Genomic DNA, 19,592 nt, shown 5'->3' on the forward strand with positions numbered 1-19,592 from the left:
CTGGGCCCTCTGGAACTCCAAACGTGTTCTCATTTCAGGGCCTTTGCACATACTCTCTCTGTCTGTCTGAATTCTAGCATTCTTTAAGTCTTAGTCATGTAACATCCTCAAGAAAACTTTCCTTACTGCTCAGATGTACCTGGATCCTGCTGTTATACACTCACATAGCACCCAGAATCTCTTTTGGGGCATTTATCACAATTAATTAAGTAGTTATATGCTTAATTGGCCTGTCTATTTTGCTAAGAATATAAGCTCCATGAAGACAGGAAACTGCTACATCCCAACACCTACCATACTCTGGCACATTGTGGGTGGTCAGTAAACATCTGCTGATTAAATTAATAAATCCATCCAAACCTCATTTCCTTATCTTTAAAGAGGTTATAAAAATATTTATCTCATAAGAGTTGTTGATACGATTAAATTAGATAATATATAAAAAGGACTTAGCAAGTGCAAGGCACGTTGTTAATGATCAAATTGGTAGCAGTGATGATGATGTGGTGATTGTTCAGCTCCTCATTTATTAAACAATATGTACTTTAGTGTGTGACAGGTGTTAAGGAGAAAACCATGAACAAAATAGTAAAATATCCCTGTCCTGCAGAGCTTACAGTCTAATAGTAACCAGAAAATAGCCAACTTCCTGGCCACGTTCCTGGGCTTTGGGACTCCCTGCCTTTCTAGGCACCCTGAAACTTGTGCCCTCCTATGTCACATCTTATGTCCTCCTAATTCATGTCTGTTGGTTTGTCATTTGCTTCAGTCCTCACTGCTCTTTGTTTACATGAACTCTACCCCACGTTAGACTTCAATGTTTTTAGTTGAAAACACCTTACAATGAGATCAGTACCCAAGGTTGCTCCTTCTGGCATACCTTTTGTGATCACCACACCTCACCTAATCATATCCTTGTGGTTCAGAGGTATGGTAATCCCAGAGGGAAGAACAGTAATCTCAGGGTGAGTGACATTCAGACCTAAGCCTGATATTCCAGGACCGTCCATTTTATGTGGAAAGTAACTCCGCAGGTGAGTCATTACTCATTCGCTGGTATGTTCTGACTTCCACAGACATCATCCTGCCATCTTGATCAATCAGTATGTTTTCTGGGGTTTGATGAATATCGGCATTATGGTCTTAACACTACTTCTACTTACTACTTCTATTGACCCAAAGAGGTATGTAATCCCACCCTGTTTTATTCCACTAAAGCAGGGCTTTTCACTCATCTCAAATGTGAGATGACTGTAAGCTAAAAACTCCTTGGGCTCCTAAGGAAAGAACACTGAGCTAAGAGTCTGAAGTTCTAGTCCCAGCTCTACCATTTACTTGCATGTAATGTCAATTTTTGTTCAGTCACTTATTCACTCAGTATTTATCAGGAGCTACTTTAGGCCAAGTACACTGTGGGCTGGGTACATATAGACATAAAGAAAATACAGTTGGGGGCGCCTGGGTGGCTCAGTCGGTTAAGCGTCCGACTTCAGCTCAGGTCACGATCTCACAGTCCGTGAGTTCGAGCCCCGCGTTGGGCTCTGGGCTGATGGCTCAGAGCCTGGAGCCTGCTTCCAATTCTGTGTCTCCCTCTCTCTCTGCCCCTCCCCCGTTCATACTCTGTCTCTCTCTGTCTCAAAAATAAATAAACGTTAAAAAAAAAAATACAGTTGCCTACTCTCAAATCTTTCTAGTGAAGGCAGGAGATGTGCAAATTATTTATTACACTGCAATGTGAGAGCAGTGTAATGGGCTGTACAGGTCACAAAGATGGAAAGGACTGGGAAGGTTAAGGAAGGTTTTGGTTCTCCTCATCTGTGAAATGAGGAATGAAAAAGGAAAAGTAGTTGGGTCTTAGGAGAGGTAGAAAATCTTGGCTCCAGTCTCAGCTCCACCACTTAAATGGCTGTTGACCTATTTAAAAAAAGAGCATTCATTCATTCAGGCATTCAGTAGAATATTTGAGAACTATTATGTACCAGACACTGTGCCAGTAGCTTGCTTCCATTTCCTGATTTGTTGTGCCTGCCAAGATTATCTCATAATACTGTGAAAATCAAATGAAACTATGCAAATGAAAGCAGTATATAAACTGTGAAATAATATCAATATTCCTGCATATATTCCTTCACACCTTACAAACTAATCTTATTTACATTATCTTGTATAATCTTTACAACAATTCCATATGGTGGGCATTATCATCTGCATTCCATAGATATGAAACTGAAGCACAGAGAGCTCAAATAACCCACCTAAGGTCATATACCTCACAAGAGATAGAATCCGGGTGTGATGCAAGTCGCATGGCTTTTCCTTATAAACGTAAAGTATTAACTAACACTTCCAGACAGGCTGAGACAAAGATGGTCACAAGACTACATATGATTAGATGCCAAAAGATAACACTAGCTAGTTGAGGCATTTTAGACAATGTGGTCAGAAAGGTTTTATGGAAAAGATGAGACCTGAGCTGGGTGCTGAGGGATGGAGCATTTGGATGGGTGGTGAGAAGGTGAGGACACTCCAAGTGAAGACTCTCTGGCCAAAGCAATAGAGCAGAGTGGAAGAACAAAATCAATAACAAAGGTGTCTGAAAGGTAACAGTGGCATCAGACTTGGAGAGGTCCTATCTGCCCTTGAATCTTTAGGTGATGCCCCAATGACAGATTTCCATGGGGTCTCCTGTAGTAGAGAATGGTAGAAAACAGTATTCCTTGAAAAATTATCCCTCCCTTTCAGCAGTCCTCAGAATAAAAAGAAATACAGCAGGAGCACAGAGTCACCAATCTATCTTTAACAATGGAATTTTGAAACTTCCTGATTTTTTTCTATTATCCTTTCACCAGATCTGGCCAAATTCTCACAATTAGGCTGAGGTGAACATCAGTGAGTTATTTCATAAAGAAGCAAGGTGTGCACCATTAAGGAAACAAGCCTAAAGACATTCAGGGCCCACCTGAAGATACCTACTGGTAGTTCCATGAACAGCAAAGATCATGCTGATCTGTACATCATGGAGACATAATCTCTACAATTAACGGCTAAAATACAATTTTAACAAAAATTGCTAAAAGTAAGACATCATTCTAAGCATCATGATATATCTAAAACAACACACCTGTAATCTGTTCGTCTGTTAAAAGGGCAAGAGAAGACCAAGGACTGCCTTTACCGTGATTCAGACGGTTTTACTGAAGTCATTTAAATAGGGTTTTGTTAGGTAAAATTTTAGCTTATTATCCTTTTCTTATCGTCAAGTAGCCTCACATCCTAATCAGGTCACCAAGTTAAAACACTCTGGAAGTTGATTACTTAACGCAAAAATAAAAATGACCTGCTCAAGGTCACAGACATTGTCGGAACCAGCATAGGTTCCGACAATCTCTAAGAGTTTTCCACTGTGCGGCTCTTCCCTTTCCAGGCCAATGAGTGGCGAGGGTGGCTAGCGGAGGGGGCGTGGCTAGCGGAGGGGGCGTGGCCCACGGGTAATCGCAGCTGTGTTCGCCCGGGGAGGAGTGGATGAAACACAACCCTTTGACCGCAAGAAGCCGCGGGTGCTGCCGGGAGAACCTTGTTCTCGCCAGTGTTTCATACCCGGATGTCTGCAGAGGCCGTGATAGCCAGGCGGCCACCACCCACCTCTAGTCTCCCCACCACCTCCGCCGCGCCCAGCGTGCGTGGAACCTACCTTTCCTAGAGCTCCGTTCATCCTTTGCTGCTGCGGCCGGTAGTTGTGCAAGCTGAAGACCCGCCCAAGCTGCAGCGATCTCCCGGCGTCTGGAAACACTGACGGAACACCTCGCCTGGGTCCAGTATCAATATCCGACCGAGACACATTCAATCCCTGCAGCACCTTGGTTCCGGTAGCTTCTGAGACTCAGTATCTAGAAATCCCTTCAAGACTGCCCTAACCACGGCTTAAATGTCACCTTCACTGCAATTTTTCCAGGCAGAATTCATTGCCACATCTATGTTGTCCCAGTGTTTTGCACACAATTCTGATATTTCATCCAACATACAATGTATTAATTAATTGTTACTGTCTCTTTCACATATTTGTGAGTTCCTCAAGGACTGAGATCCTGTATGATTCATTCATTCCAGTGGCTAGCACAGGACATGGAGAACTGACTTCTAACATTGATTTAAAAGCTGATTGGCCCTAGGCGAGTTTTTCTGACGTTCAGTTGCCTTGTAATTAATAATTGATAATAACTTTCTTTTTTTATTACTTAAAAAAATTTTTTTTAGTGTTTATTTTTGAGAGAGACAGAGCACAAGCAGGGGAGGGTCAGTGAGAGGGAGACACAGAATCCGAAGCAGGTTCCAGGCTTTGAGCTGTCAACACAGAGCCCTACTTGGGACTGGAACCCATGAACCGTGAGATCATGACCTGAGCCTATGCTCAACTGGGTGAGCCACCCAGGCACCCCAATAATAACTACTTTCTACTGAGTGACAATTATGTGCAATGCATTGTGCTCAGAGCATCACTTAATTTATTCCCCAAAAGACTGTTAGTGAAATATTATCACTTGATTTTAGATATAAGGATATTCCAAGAGGTTAAGAGACTTCTTCCAGGCCAACCAACTGAAGCACAGCTGAGTTTCAAACTCAGTCTCCTTATGCAAAGTGTTTTCCCTCTTATATAAGCCTTCTCACATGAGATAATGATGACACTGCACATTCATTTACTTTACACACCTTAACCATTTACTTATCATAACATAGTGCCAGTCCTCTTATTGAATCTTGGGAATACGGAGATGAATATTACATGGTCCCTGAACTTAAGTAGCTCATAGGGAATTTCATCAAACTAAAAAGCTTCTGTGCAGCAAGGGAAAAAATCAACAGAGTGAAAAGACAACCTACAGAATGGGAGAAAACATCTGCAAACCATACCTCTGCTAAGGGGTTAAAACCCAAAGTATATAAGGAATTCAACTCAATAGCACTCAAATTTTTTTTTTAAGTTTACTTATTTATTTTGAGAGAGAGAGAGAGAGAGCACACATGCACGTGCTCGAGCAGGGGAGGGACAGAAAGAGAGGGAGAGGGGGAATCCCAAGCAGGCTTAGTGCTGTCAGGGCACAACTGGATGTGGGTCTTGAACCCATGAACCGTGAGATCATGACCTCAACCAAAATCAAGAACCAACACTCAACCGACTGAGCCACCCAGGCACTCCAATGGCACTTTATTTTAAATGGACAAAGGCAATTGCCACAACATGGATGGGCCTAGAGGATATTATGCTAAGTGAAATAGGTCAGAAAGAGAAAGAATTACCATATGATTTCACTTATCTGTAGAATCTAAAAAACAAAATAAACAGATTCTTAAATACAGAGAACGAATCAGTGGTCCAGAGGGGAGATGGGTGGGGGTGGGCAAAATAGATGAAGAGGATTAACAGGTACCAACTTAAGTTATAAAATAGGTCATGGAGATGAAAAGTACAGCATAGGGAACACAGGCAATAATATCGTAATAACCTTGTATGGTGACAGATGGTAACTACACTTATCATAGTGACCACTGAGTAGTACATAGAAGTGTTAAATCAATATATATGTTGTACACTTGAAACTAATATAACATGGTATGTCAATTATAAATCAAGAATTTTTTAAATGGGCAGAGGACCTGAATAGACATTTCTCAGAAGAAGACACACAAATGGCCAACAGTACGTAAAAAGATACTGGGGGCGCCTGGGTGGCTCAGTCAGTTAGGCGGCCAACTTCAGCTCAGGTCATGATCTCGCGGTCTGTGAGTTCAAGCCCCGCGTCGGGCTCTGTGCTGACAGCTCAGAGCCTGGAGCCTGTTTCAGATTCTGTGTCTCCCTCTCTCTGACCGTCCCCTGTTCATGCTCTGTCTCTCCCTGTCTCAAAAATAAATAAAACGTTAAAAAAAATTTTTTTTAAAAAAGATGCTGAACGCACTCTCAACAATAGCCAAATTATGGAAAGAGCCTAAATGTCCATCAACTGATGAATGGATAAAGAAATTGTGGTTTATATACACAATGGAATACTACGTGGCAATGAGAAAAAATGAAATATGGCCTTTTGTAGCAACGTGGATGGAACTGGAGAGTGTGATGCTAAGTGAAATAAGCCATACAGAGAAAGACAGATACCATATGGTTTCACTCTTATGTGGATCCTGAGAAACGTAACAGAAACCCATGGGGGAGGGGAAGGAAAAAAAAAAAAAAAAGAGGTTAGAGTGGGAGAGAGCCAAAGCATAAGAGACTGTTAAAAACTGAGAACAAACTGAGGGTTGATGGGGGGTGGGAGGGAGGGCAGGGTGGGTGATGGGTATTGAGTAGGGCACCTTTTGGGATGAGCACTGGGTGTTGTATGGAAACCAATTTGACAGTAAATTTCATATATTAAAAAATAAAAAAAAATAAATTTAATCACACACACACACACACACACACACACACAAAAGATGCTGAACATCACTACTCATGAGGGAAATGCAAAACAAAACCACAATGAGATATTATCTCACACCTGTTAGAATGGCTATTATCAAAAAGACAAAAGCTAAGTTTCAGCAAGGATGTGGAGAAAAGGAAACCCTCGCACACTGTTGGTGAGAACGTAAATTGGTATATCCACAATGGAAAACAGTATAAATAGCGAATATATAATGAAATATTATACCAGCCTTTCAAAAGAAGGAAATCCTGTCATTTGTTAAAACATAGATGAAACTGGAGGATATTATGCTGAATGAAATAAGATGGGCACAGAAAGACAGATACTCCATGATCTCACTTATACTTGGAATTTAAAATAGTTGGACTCATAGAAGCAGAGTAGAGAATGGTGGTTACCAGGGGCTTGAGCAGGACCGGGGGGCAGAATGGAGAAGTGTTGATCAAAGGGTACAAAGTTCCAGTTACGCAGGATAAATTAAGTTTAGAGATCTAAAGTACGACATGATAACTATAATTAATAATACTGTATTGAATACTGCAAATATGCTAAGAGAGTAAATTTTAGGTGCCCTCATCACAAAAGATAACTATATGAGGAAATGGTATGTTAACTAGTTGAACCACAATAATCATTTCATTATGTATATATATCAAACCATCATATTGCACACCCTAAATATTTATAATTTTTTAAGTGGCTGGTAGAGATCAGTAGGGAAGTCAAATTATAAACAATTATAAAGCAATAAGGGATTCTAACTACAGAGATATGCACATAAACTCTGTGTATGAAGGGAGAACATGGTCACATAAAATCAACGTCAAGTGAAATAATAAATATGCAATTATTTTTATTGTTGCTGTTATTATTGCTGCTACTGATTTTGTTGTTTTTGTTTTCCTTAACAAGGAAAAGATGTAAAACCTGGTAAATATGAATGGGGCTTCAGTGATAGGGAGTTTGCTTTGGTGTCAGAAACCCTGTCAAGATCCCTTAACCTATTGTTTTATCAATTTTTCCTATGATGAAATTCCAAGGAGCTGCAAAGGGCTAAGTAGGTAAATCTATGCCCCCCAAAGGTAGCCCTTAATCTCTTAGGGGCAGAGTTGCTAAGAGATCATGTAAAGGGACAAATTCATAGTTAAGTGATGCTCTGAGCATACAGCATTGCATATAGTGGTCACTTAATAGAAGGCAGTTATCAATTATTATGAAGCAAACAGGGTGCCTGGGTGGCTCAGTCGGTTGAGTGTCTGACTTCGGCTCAAGTCATGATCTCGTGGTCTGTGAGTTCGAGCCCCGCGTCGGGCTCTGTGCTGACAGCTCAGAGCCTGGAGCCTGCTTTGGATTGTGTGTCTCCCTCTCTCTCTGCCCCTCCCTCACTCATGCTCTGTCTCTCTCTGTCAAAAATAAAATAAACATTAAAAAAATTATTATGAAGCAATTGAATGTCAGAAAGCCTCACTTAGAGTCAATCAGCTTTTACCTATTTTTTTTTAAGTTTACTTCTTTCTTTTAGTAATCTCTAAACCCAACATCAGGCTCAAACTCACAACCCCAAGATCGAGCGTTGCATGGTCTACCGAATGAGCCAGCAGGCACCCCTCAATCAGCTTTTAAATCAAGGCTAGAAGTCAGATCTCCATGTCTTGTGCTAGCCACTAGAATAAATTAATCAGATAGGATCTCAGTTCTTGAGGAACTCACAATTTAATATGTGGAAGAGATAGTAACAAATAATTAATATATAGTATAGTAAATGAAATAGCAGAATTACGTGCAAAATATTGGGACCACACAGAGATGGCAATTAATTCTGCCTGGAGAAATAGCAGATAAGTCATCCCTCCTCCACCACAGTGACTGTTTTTTTTTTTGTTTTGTTTTGTTTTTTTGCCTGCACGGCGTATCTAAAAGCTGTTGAGATTTTAGAAAAAAAACAAAACAAAACTATTGAGTTCTTAGTTTGTGCCAGGTCAGGTCTTTCCAGGTATATAGGTTCATTCAACTCCCCCAATGCCTGTGTGAAGTTGAGAATCACTCACTCGTTTCATAGATAAGGAACAAAGAAACAAAGAAGTTACCTAGTTAACATAAGTCACGCTGCAGGTGATGACCTACCTGATTTCAGCACCTGTGCTCCTTCTGTTCCACCGGATGGTGACTATAGGTTTCCAAAAGGGCAGATTGGCTAGGCCAGAGAGTTTCCTTCCTTGTCTAGCCCAGGCAAATGTAACCTGGTAAGATACAAAACCTATCTTTGTACTGTTCATACACTCTGAGGAGGGAGAAAGCTGAGGGGAAGCGGGATAAGAAGGAAGAAAGGGACAATTAATTCTGTTGGCAAAGCACAAGGATTTTTCAAGACAACTAGAATACTTTAAAAGGTCAGGAATCTAGGACCCGAAAGGAAGGTGAAGTCAGTATATATGGATGTAAAGACACCATAGCAGCAATATCTATTAATGTGTTGGAATGGATATTATTGTTTCCAAGCTCAGTTGATGATGTCATGTGTTATAAAGGAATATGAGCTTGCTGAGTTTGCCAGAAAGACACTTTCATACAGATGTGGCCAGAAATCCTTGTATCTGCAGCTATTCTGTAATTTCTCTGGCTTATTTTGTCTTTAACCTCTAAAAACTAAGACTCCCTTAGAGAAACCAAGATAGCTCAACACAGACCAACTTTCCAGGTACCAAGTCTCCTGCTTTCTTGCTTTATCCTCCTACAGACTATGAGCTGCCCAAGGTAAAGGATGTACCTTATTCATCTTTGTATGTCCAACATCTAGTCCAGGGCCTGGCCCATAGTAATATGCATCTGGTGAACTGAAATGAAAGCTTCCTATTCTTCTTTCTCTTTTTTCTCCTACCTCTATGACATCATTCTTGTCTGTACATCCACAAGTGGCATAGTAGACACATAAAGATGGGAGAATGTGCAGAGAATATGGGCTCAGATCCAACCCTGCTTCCATCATTTACCCACTGTGTGATTTGTTATTATTATTATTGTTGATAATAATAATATTATTATTATTATTATTTTAAGTAGGCTCCACACTCAATGTGGGGCTTGCACTCATGACCTGGAGATCAAGAGTTGCACCCTCTACCAATTGAGCCAAGCTGGGTGCCCCACTCATGGTGTGACTTTGAAAAAGAGAGACTAGTGAATGTTTCAGGGACTTCAAGTTTAACTGAAATGTGTATATAAAGAAATATTCTCCCTGGCATGTGACCTGCTGCCACCCCCCCCCCCCTTTATTTCCTGAAGCTCCTTGGGCCATCATCCTAGAGTGGGAAATAGATTGAGGCTCACCAAATTCCTCCTGACCTCCCCAGTGGGAGAAATAGAAGAAAACGGGTAGAACATTTGAATGCCACCTGTAAAGGTTGCCTGAAACAAATCCTTTTGGGTCCATGTTCTGGATAGTTTTGCCTTCATGATGAGTGGATATTATAAGAGAGGCAGCTAAGATAGTAGGGCTAAGGATAACAGAACCAAATAGTAATTTGTGATCACTTAACTTTAAAAAATGATTACGGGGCACCTGGGTGGTTCAGTTGGTTGAGCATCCGATGCTTGATTTTAGCTCAGGTCATGATCTCAAGGTTTGTGGGATCAAGCCCTGCATCTGGCTCTGTGTTTGTGGAATCTGCTTGGGATTCTCTCTCTCCCTCTCTCTCTCTAGGCCCTTCCCTGTGCATGCTCTCTCTCTCAAAATAAATAAATAAACTTAAAAAAAATTATTGGGGCGAGGTGCCTAGGTAGCTCAGTTGGTTAAGCATCTGACTGATCCTCCCAGCTGGGGTCATGATCTCATGGTTCCTGAGTTCAAGCCCTGCCTTGGGCTCTGTGCTGACAGCACAGAGCCTGTTTGAGATTCTCTCTCTCCCTGTCTCTCTGCCTCTCCCCTGCTCTCTCTCTCTCTCTCCCTCTCAAAACAAACAAACAAACAAACAAACAAACAAACAAACAAACTTTAAAAAATTATTGGGGCACCTGGGTGGCTCAGTCAGTTAAGCCTCCAATTCTTGGTTTATGCTCAGGTCATGATCTTTCAGGTTTGTGAGATCAAGTCCCACATTGGGGTCTGCATGGTCAGCATGGAGCCTGCTTGGGATTCTCTCTCTCTCCTCTCTCTCTCTCTCTGCCCCTTCCCCACATCGAGGTCACTTTCTCTCAACACACTATTTGCATTGTGAGCATTTTTAAAGGAGTAATTTTTTTCACCTAAAAGATTAACACAGATATTATTGTGTTTATTGTTTTGTAGTTTTCAAACAACTTACATGAACATTATGCAATTTTTATCAAAGTTACGATAGGTAAGTTTTCTCACTTTGTAGATAAAAAACCAAAGGGAAGAAGATAGGTGGCTTGCCTAAGCTTAAACAACTTGGACGTGGCAAAAAACAGGGTAATGACAATATATTTCTAGCTCTGGATGTTGCTTCTAATGGTCAACAACACCAACACCAAAAGCAAACTACAAGTGCTGAGATCCTCCCATTGCCAATCTCAAAAACACTTGGTGAACTGGTGTCTATACAGTACACATGAATTTGGGCCACAAGCAACTTTACTGAGGGACTCACAGTGAGGTCTTTTCCCAGATAAGAATGGAGGCTAAGTGCACTGAAGCACCAACTTCTTTAGCCTTGTAAATTCCCCTCCCGCTCCAGACAGAGGTCTCCTAATATTTGTCCACTTTATCTTTTTTTTTTTTAAGATTTTTTTTTTAAGTAATCTCTACACCCAGTGTGGGGCAGGAACTCACAACCCTGAGATCAAGAGTCACGTGCTCTACCAACTGAGCCAGCCAGGAGCCCCAACTTCATCTCATACTTAGTCCTGAGCAGTGTATTCTTAAAGGAGTATTCTTCATTTTTCTTCGTATCCCAATAATTTAGCACAGGTCATAGAACATAATGAGGCTCCAACAAATATTGAATGAAGTAATGAATGAAAGAATATTTAAAAGTTCTTAGTGATAATTATGGAGTTTAGATTTCTCCAAGATCTTGCAACACCAAAAAAACATGGAGGAACTTTGCCTTTCTGGCTTTATTTTTACAAGTCAACCTTCTGTAAAAGCCTAATTTCTTTTTAATGTTTATTTATTTTTGAGAGAGAGACAGAGACAGAGCGTGAGCAGGGGAGGGACAGAGAGAGAAGGAGACATAGAATCCAAAGCAGGCTCCAGGCTCTGAGCTGTCATCACAGAGCGTGACATGGGACTTGAACTCGTGAACCGTGAGATCGCGACCTGAGACGAAGTCGGACACTTTACCAACTGAGCTACCCAGGTACCCCCTCTATAAAAGCTTTAAAAAAACCCTGCTCCAGTCCTCAGCACAGCCACATCAGAGAAAGCCTTAGGGAAGAAGAGAGAATAAAGGGAGGCCCTTTTGAAGAATATGTTTGATCTCAGATTAAACTTCCTTTAAAGTAATAATTCTATGGTACCTGTTATAAAAAATTTCCCAACGTTGCCAAATAGCTCTAGTTTATGGCTAAAGTAAAAATATATGCATTAAGCTACCTCCAGTTGAGAACTATTTTAGCTTCGGTAGAACTTCTCAGCTTCTATTCTTTGGAATGGTTTTGGTACAAAGAAAATCATACTTACAAGAAAAAATCAAAAGATAAAAGGCCAGAGGCGAAAGAGAGCTGGCTACCAGAAGGAAAGCCGGAAGGGAATGATGCTGACTCACCAGCCGACACTTTACCAGGAATTTTCTGCTTGTGCAGGTCTAGGCCCAGTGAGAAGGGATTACCTAACCCTGGAGAAAGGGAGAAAGGATGATGAAAGAGGCTGCAAGAGGGAAGCTCGAGTGGTTAGTGAGATCATAGAAGGCTGTAAGAAGGAAGGGTACAAAGAACCATTTATCAGGCAGCTAGGTGTGCCACTCAGTCAATCCTTCCAGAAACCCAGAACCTGTGCTCAGGTTAGTCCAGCCCAGCCTCTAGCACAGGGATACTGGGAGAGTACCTGGTGCACAAAGCTCGCCAGCACAGGGCCACTAGGATACTTGGACACCTGAGAGGCCATCCTCCTCCTCTCCTTCTGTACCTTGCACCAGATACCAAATGTATACTGAAAAACAAAACAAAACAAAAAACAAAAAGAACATAATTTCACTCTAGCAAACTATTCATAACCTCTAGTGCAATTCTCCTGCCTGGTAGCTTGGGATGAGGAGACACAGGTGCAGATTTTACACGATCATGGTGTGGAGGCAGATTTTGAAATAAATTCCTCATAGAATAATACTACCTCCTTGAACTACTGAGATAGGAGTTTCTAACTTTCATCTCCAGCTATCCTCTATCTTTATTTGAATGATCATTTTCTTTACCTCCATACTGCCCAAGGTCCACTTTCACAGTCTTCTACCTGAATTATTGTGCTGGCCTTCTCATTGATCTGCAAACCTTCAGTCTCATCCCCACCCCAGTTCATTTCCAAAAGCAGTCATTTGAAGCACATATAATGGAGATTATGATTTAACAAACAAAATAAAAATGGGGTGCCTGAGTGGCTCAGTTGATTAAGCATCTGACTTCAGCTCAGGTCATGATCTCATGGTTCCTGGGCTCGAGCCCTGCATTGGGCTGGACAGCTCAGGGCCTGGGGCCTGCTTCAGAGTCTGTCTCCCTCTCTCCCTGCCCCTCCCCCTCCCCCACTGCTCTGTCTCTCTCACTCAAAAATAAATAAACATTAAAAGAAAAAATTTAAACAAAATAAATCAAACAAAACTTTCAATAGCTCCTTACAGTTCTCTAATTTAACAACACACTCCTTACCTTGGCATTCATTGCTCTCATGATCCATCTCCAATTTACCTTTCTTTCTTTCTTTCTTTCTTTCTTTCTTTCTTTCTTTCTTTCTTTCTTTCTTTCTTTCTTTCTTTTAAGGGGCGCCTAGGTGGCTCAGTCGGTTGAGCATCCGACTTCGGCTCAGGTCATGATCTCCTGGTCTGTGAGTTCGAGCCCCGCATTGGGCTCTGTGCTGACAGCTCAGAGCCTGGATCCTGTTTCCGATTCTGTGTCCCCCTCTCTCTGACCCTCCCCCGTTCATGCTCTGTCTCTGTCTCAAAAATAAATATTACAGGGGCGCCTGGGTGGCTCAGTCTGTTAAGCGGCCGACTTCGGCTCAGGTCACAATCTCGCGGTCAGTGAGTTCGAGCCCCGCGTCGGGCTCTGTGCTGACAGCTCAGAGCCTGGAGCCTGTTTCAGATTCTGTGTCTCCCTCTCTCTGACCCTCCCCCGTTCATGCTCTGTCTCTCTCTGTCTCAAAAATAAATAAACGTTAAAAAAATAAGCATTAAAATTTTTTTTTAATTTATTTATTTTTGAGACAGAGAGAGAACAAGCAGAGGAAGGGCAGACAGAGAGGGAGAGAGAATTCTAAGCAGGCTGGGCAGAGTCCAAAAACTGTGAGATCATGACCTGAGCCAAAATCAAGAGTCAGACGCTTAACCAACTGAACCACCCAAGTGCTCCTCCAATTTACCATTCTAACCACTTCTGTTACATACCCATTACTCCTACTACACTGATAACTGTGTAACATATTTTCCTATACTCTCTTTATGGACTTTATTATCTATTTTATAGCTTTTACAGATTTTTTTGTGTGTCTGACTACCAGACCATGCTGCCTGATTTAGAATCCTTGTCTGATTCAGCATGTGTTTCTCCCAGCATCTTTATAGCATTTACACATCAGAGGCACCCCCAAAAATACTTGTGGACAAAAATTGAGCTTGCTGTAGAACTTTAACACCTTTGTCTCCAAGGTTTGCTAACCAAAATGTAAGTGATTCTTATAATAATCTACACTTCCTTGAGACTTTGAGAGCCTTTTCTTAAAAAGGGTAGGGGTGGGGCATACTTACTGTAAAGCATTTGGAGAAGACAGAAAAGAAAAATTTTTTTTAATCTACACTACCCAAAGATAGCTGATATCTTAACATTTTATTGTATTTTTCTTTTATCCATGTCTTTAAAAAATAGTTTTAACACAGTCTTCATACAATTTTAGGGGCAGTTTTGTTTCCAGTACATTATGACATAAACATTTTCCCTAGGTTATTAAAAATTCATGGGGTGCCTGGGTGGCTCAGTCAGTTGAGTGTCCGACCTCAGCTCAGGTCATGATCTCACAGTCTGTGAGTTCGAGCCCCGGTCGGGCTCAGTGCTGACAGCTCGGAGCCTGGAACCTGCTTCCGATTCTGTCTCCCTCTCTCTCTGCCCCTCCCCCACTAATGCTCTGTCTCTCTCTGTCAAAAATAAAAATAAACATTAAAAAAAATATTAAAAAAAAAAAACTCATTGCAGGGGCACCTGGCTGGCTCAGTCAGTGGAGCATGGGACTCTTGATCCCCGGGTTGACTTTGAGTCCCATGTTGAGTGTAAAGATTACTTAAAAATAAAATCCTAGGGGCGCCTGGGTGGCGCAGTCGGTTAAGCGTCCGACTTCAGCCAGGTCACGATCTCACGGTCTGTGAGTTCGAGCCCCGCGTCAGGCTCTGGGCTGATGGCTCGGAGCCTGGAGCCTGTTTCCGATTCGGTGTCTCCCTCTCTCTCTGCCCCTCCCCCGTTCATGCTCTGTCTCTCTCTGTCCCAAAAATAAATAAAAAACGTTGAAAAAAAAATTTAAAAAAAAATAAATAAATAAAATAAAATCCTAAAGGGGCTCCTGCATGGCTCAGTAAGTTGAGCATCTGACTTTGGCTCAGGCCATGATCTCACAGTTTGTGAGTTCAAGCTCATCAGGCCCACCTCTGTCAGCACAGAACCTGCTTCAGATCCTCTGTCCTTCCCCCCCACCCCCCGGCCCATCCCCTGCTCATGCTCTCTCTCTCAAAAATAAATAAACATTAAAGAATAAATAAGTAAAATTCAAAAAAAATTAAAATTAAAAACTCATTCCAAATATCACTTTGTAGCTGCATAATATTCTATTATAAAAATGTATCATTAGAGGGGCACCTGGGTGGCTCAGTCAGTTAAGGCTCTAACTTAGGCTCAGCTAGGGTCATGATCTTATGTTTGTGAGTCAAGACCCCCATTGGGCTCCTCCCTCACAGTGCTGGGCCTGCTTGGGATTCTTTTTCTCTCCCTCTCTCTCTCTGCCCCTTCTCCTTCCTCGCTGCCCCCCCCCTCCCCCCGTCTCTCTCTCTCTCTCTCTCTCAAAATAAATAAACAAACTTAAAAAAATGTATCATTAGAGGGGCACCTGGGTAGCTCAGTCAATTAAACCTTTGACTTCGGCTCAGGTCATGATCTCATGGTTTGTGAGTTCGAGCCCCAAATGGGGCTGTCTGCTGTCAGCACAGAGACTGCTTCAGATCCTCTGTTCACCTCTCTCTCTGCCCCTCCCCCACTTGCACTGTCTCTCTCAAAATGAATGAATAAACTTAAAAAAAAAAAGAGAAAATGCATATCTTTAAAAAAATGTATCCTTGAATCCTAAATTGTTTACTTTCAATACTGCAGATCATTATCATTATTATTTAAGTTTATTTACTTATTTTGAGAAAGAGTGTGCACATGCACACACACGCACACGTGTGCAAACAAGGGGAGAGGCAGAGAGAGAGAGAGGGAGAGAGAGAATCCCAAGCCGGCTCCATGCTGACAGAGCCCTATGCAGGGGTTGATCCCAGGAACCATGAGATCATGACCTGAGCCAAAATCAAGAGTTGGACGTTTAAGTTTAACCGTGTCACCCAGGTGCCCTAGTACTGCAGATTATACTAAATCTTCATATTTAAGATTACTTTCTTATGATAGCTATCATGATAAGCAGAATTAGTTCTAGACAGATTCATTTTGAGACTTTTGATGTGTTTTGCCAAACTTTATTTCAGAGGCACCAAATCCTGTTTTTGCCACATCTTCACAAGCATTGAATATTAATATATTTGAAAACTTTCCAAATTTGGTAAGTAAAAATCAAAAATATTTGTGAATGTATAGTTCGTGGAAGTATATCAAAAATCTTTGTGAATGGGGGTGCCCATTTGCTGATCTGCTGATAGCATAGAGCCTGCTTGGGATTCTCTCTCTTCCTCTCTCTGCCCTTCCCCCACTAGTGCAAGAGCGTGCACACACACACACACACACACACACACACTCAAAATATATAAATAAACATAAAAAAATACACTCCAGTTACAAAATAAGTAAGTCCTAGGGTTGTAATGTAATGTAATGTAATGTAATGTAATGTATTAACTCTAGTTAATAATGCTTTTGGTATATCTGAAAGTTGCTAAGAGAGTATATCTTAAAAGTTCTCATTACAAGGAAAAAAATTTATAATTAGGTGTGGTGATGGATGCTAACTAAACTTATTACGGTGATCATTTCACAATATATACATATATTGAATCATTATGTTATGTATCTGAAACTAATATAATGTTATATATCAGTTGTATCTCAATAAAATTAAATCTTTGAGAATTGGTTGTTCATAAATCATGTTTTCTTTTTCAGTTTTTAGTATGGTTGAACCTTTCCTCCACGCTTCGTTATTCAATTGTATTTCCTTTGTGAATTGCCTGTTCATGTCTGTAACCTATTTTTCCTTTGGTGTTAATGCTTTTATTCCTGCAATCTCAGTCTTTTATACACATTCTTATGTTTTAGGAAATAGTTCATGTTCAGGGAAAGACCACCCTACTGGAGATCATGAAAAACTAGGGGTGTCTGGGTGGCTCAGTTGGTTAAGTGTCCGACTTCAGCTCAGGTCATGATCTCACAGTATGTAAGTTCGAGCCCGCATCAGGCTCTGGGCTGTCAGCGCAGAGCCTGCTTCAGATCCTCTATCTCTCTCTCTTTCAAAAATAGATAAAAATTAAGAAAACTACCAGTATGTGACATGGAGAAAGTCATTTCCACTGTATACACCTCAAATCTGTACCCAAATCTACATACTGAAATCTATAAAAGGAGGGTGATGCATTAGAAGCTCTAAGATGAGGAAAAGGCCAAGTGAATGGGGCTACCCTCCCAAACTCTTGCTTTCTTCTTTATCTAGAAGTGGTTCCTTTTTATCCATTGTTTTACATATAATACAATAAATACGCTATACAGACACACACACACACACACACACACACACACATATTCCTAAAGTCCTTCCATCTCTAATGACCATGGATTCCTTTTTTCTGCCATAGTAGACTATAACCAGTTAAAGAAAAATTCTGTGGTTGTTATTTCCATTTTATAGATGAAGAAACTAAGGCTTAGTCCAAGTGAATAAATGATTCAAGTCTGGCTAAGAGGAAGCCAGGCCTTCCAACTCTGGATACTTCTGCCTTGGTGAAAGTTTGGATTTGTTTCTTCCGCACTCTTACCACTCTGAGGTTTAATGGTTCTGAGTTTCTCAAAACTGTAATACTCTAGAACCCTAAGACTGTAACATCTCTGAACGCTCTAAAATCTAATTCTTGTGGAACTTACATCTTGTGGAGGATGAAGTTGTGGAATAGCTCAGCTCTTAGCTATCTCTCCTCTACCTGCCCCACCTCCAACTGACTATTCACTTAAAGTTCCAAGTGTTTAAAAAGCCATTGGGGAAGGAGTGCCTGGGTGGCTCAGTCAGTTGTGACTTGGTGGGACTTGGGCTCAGGTCATGATCTCGTGGTTCACGAGTTTGAGCCTCACATTGGGCTATGTGCTGACAGCTCAGAGCCTGGAGCCTGTTTAGGATTCTGTCTCCCTCTCTCTTTGCCCCTCCCTGCTCACACTTTCTCTCTCTCTCTCAAAAATAAACATTTAAAAAAATTTAAAAAGCTCATTGGGGGAATATGAAAATTATGGCTCATTCATCCATGGAATAGTTTATACTATGCATATAATTAAAACGACAAAGAAAAATAGTATGTAACAACAATAGATAATTTTATGCAGCATTGTCCCAATTGTGTTAAAACAGATACACAGTTGAACAAAAAAAGGAAGAATGACAAACTGTAATCTTGATCGAGTTTGGTTGGTGGAATAATCATTTTTGTTTTATCACAATCTTTTGAATTATGCGTATATTTTTATAATCAGGAAAAAATTGTTTTAAGTTAAAAAGCGTCAGGCCACACCTGGAGTCGTCAATTTGTCTCAGAGATGGGATGTTGAGATGAGTCATCTTAAAGGAGCGGGAGGGGACAGCTGGGCTTTGAGTAGGGCTGGCTTTGCAGGGGAGGGACAGGCACTGAATAGGGTGGAGACTGATCAACTCTGCTGGAATTCAAACCGGAAGCTCTGACGGTGGCATCCAACAGGGCAAAATCCAGCAGCAAAAGCTGGGGATAACGTGGCAACCACAATACGCGCTCAAGTCCAGCCTGGCCCAAGAACAACCCCCCCCCCCCCCCCCCATCCCTCACTGCCCTGCAGCCGACGCCCTCGCTAGTTCCGGCCCCTTGTCTCTCCCCACTGGTCCGTTGAAGCCCTCTGGTTTCCGGGGCCCGCCCCTCTGGGGCCCGAGGGAGGTGGGCCGCTCCCTCGCCCACTTCCACAGGGGCAGCCATGCTGAGAGTGGCGGGGCAGAGGAGGGTGGGGCCGTTGGCTCTATCCACTATCGCCGTACTCTCCCAGTGTTTCTCCGCCGTGCGCTTTGGGAACCCAAAGGAAAGAGTTGATTGATCGCTTGGAAGCTAGGCGCTCGTATGAAGTGCTCACGGCTCCCGCACTGCCTCCAGTTGCCAGGAGGCCGGTGGGTTTTAGTTTTCTAGAGATGATGTCATCATGAAGCCTTTCCAAGGTCCTAATGCCCGTGGTTAGGATCTCAGAACCATTGAAAATTAGAGATCCTTAGAGATAGGATGACCATATAATTTATTATCCAAACTAGACAGCTTTCAGAGCCTAAGAGGATACCATTAATAATTAACGATTGGTACAACAGTTGTAAGTGTGGGCTGTTCTGGAACTTAAATAAGCCACCCTACTTAGAGATTAACTGATCCTAGGACCAACTCTTTTTATTTTTATTTTTTCTTAATTGTGGAAAAATGTAAATAACAAAATTTTCCATTTTAACCCATTTTTTAAAAAGATTTTATTCTTTTGTAATCCCTACACCCAATGTGGGGCCTTAAC

Source organism: Panthera leo, chromosome D1 (genome assembly GCF_018350215.1).
Source record: "Panthera leo isolate Ple1 chromosome D1, P.leo_Ple1_pat1.1, whole genome shotgun sequence".
Classification (NCBI taxonomy): domain Eukaryota; kingdom Metazoa; phylum Chordata; class Mammalia; order Carnivora; family Felidae; genus Panthera; species Panthera leo.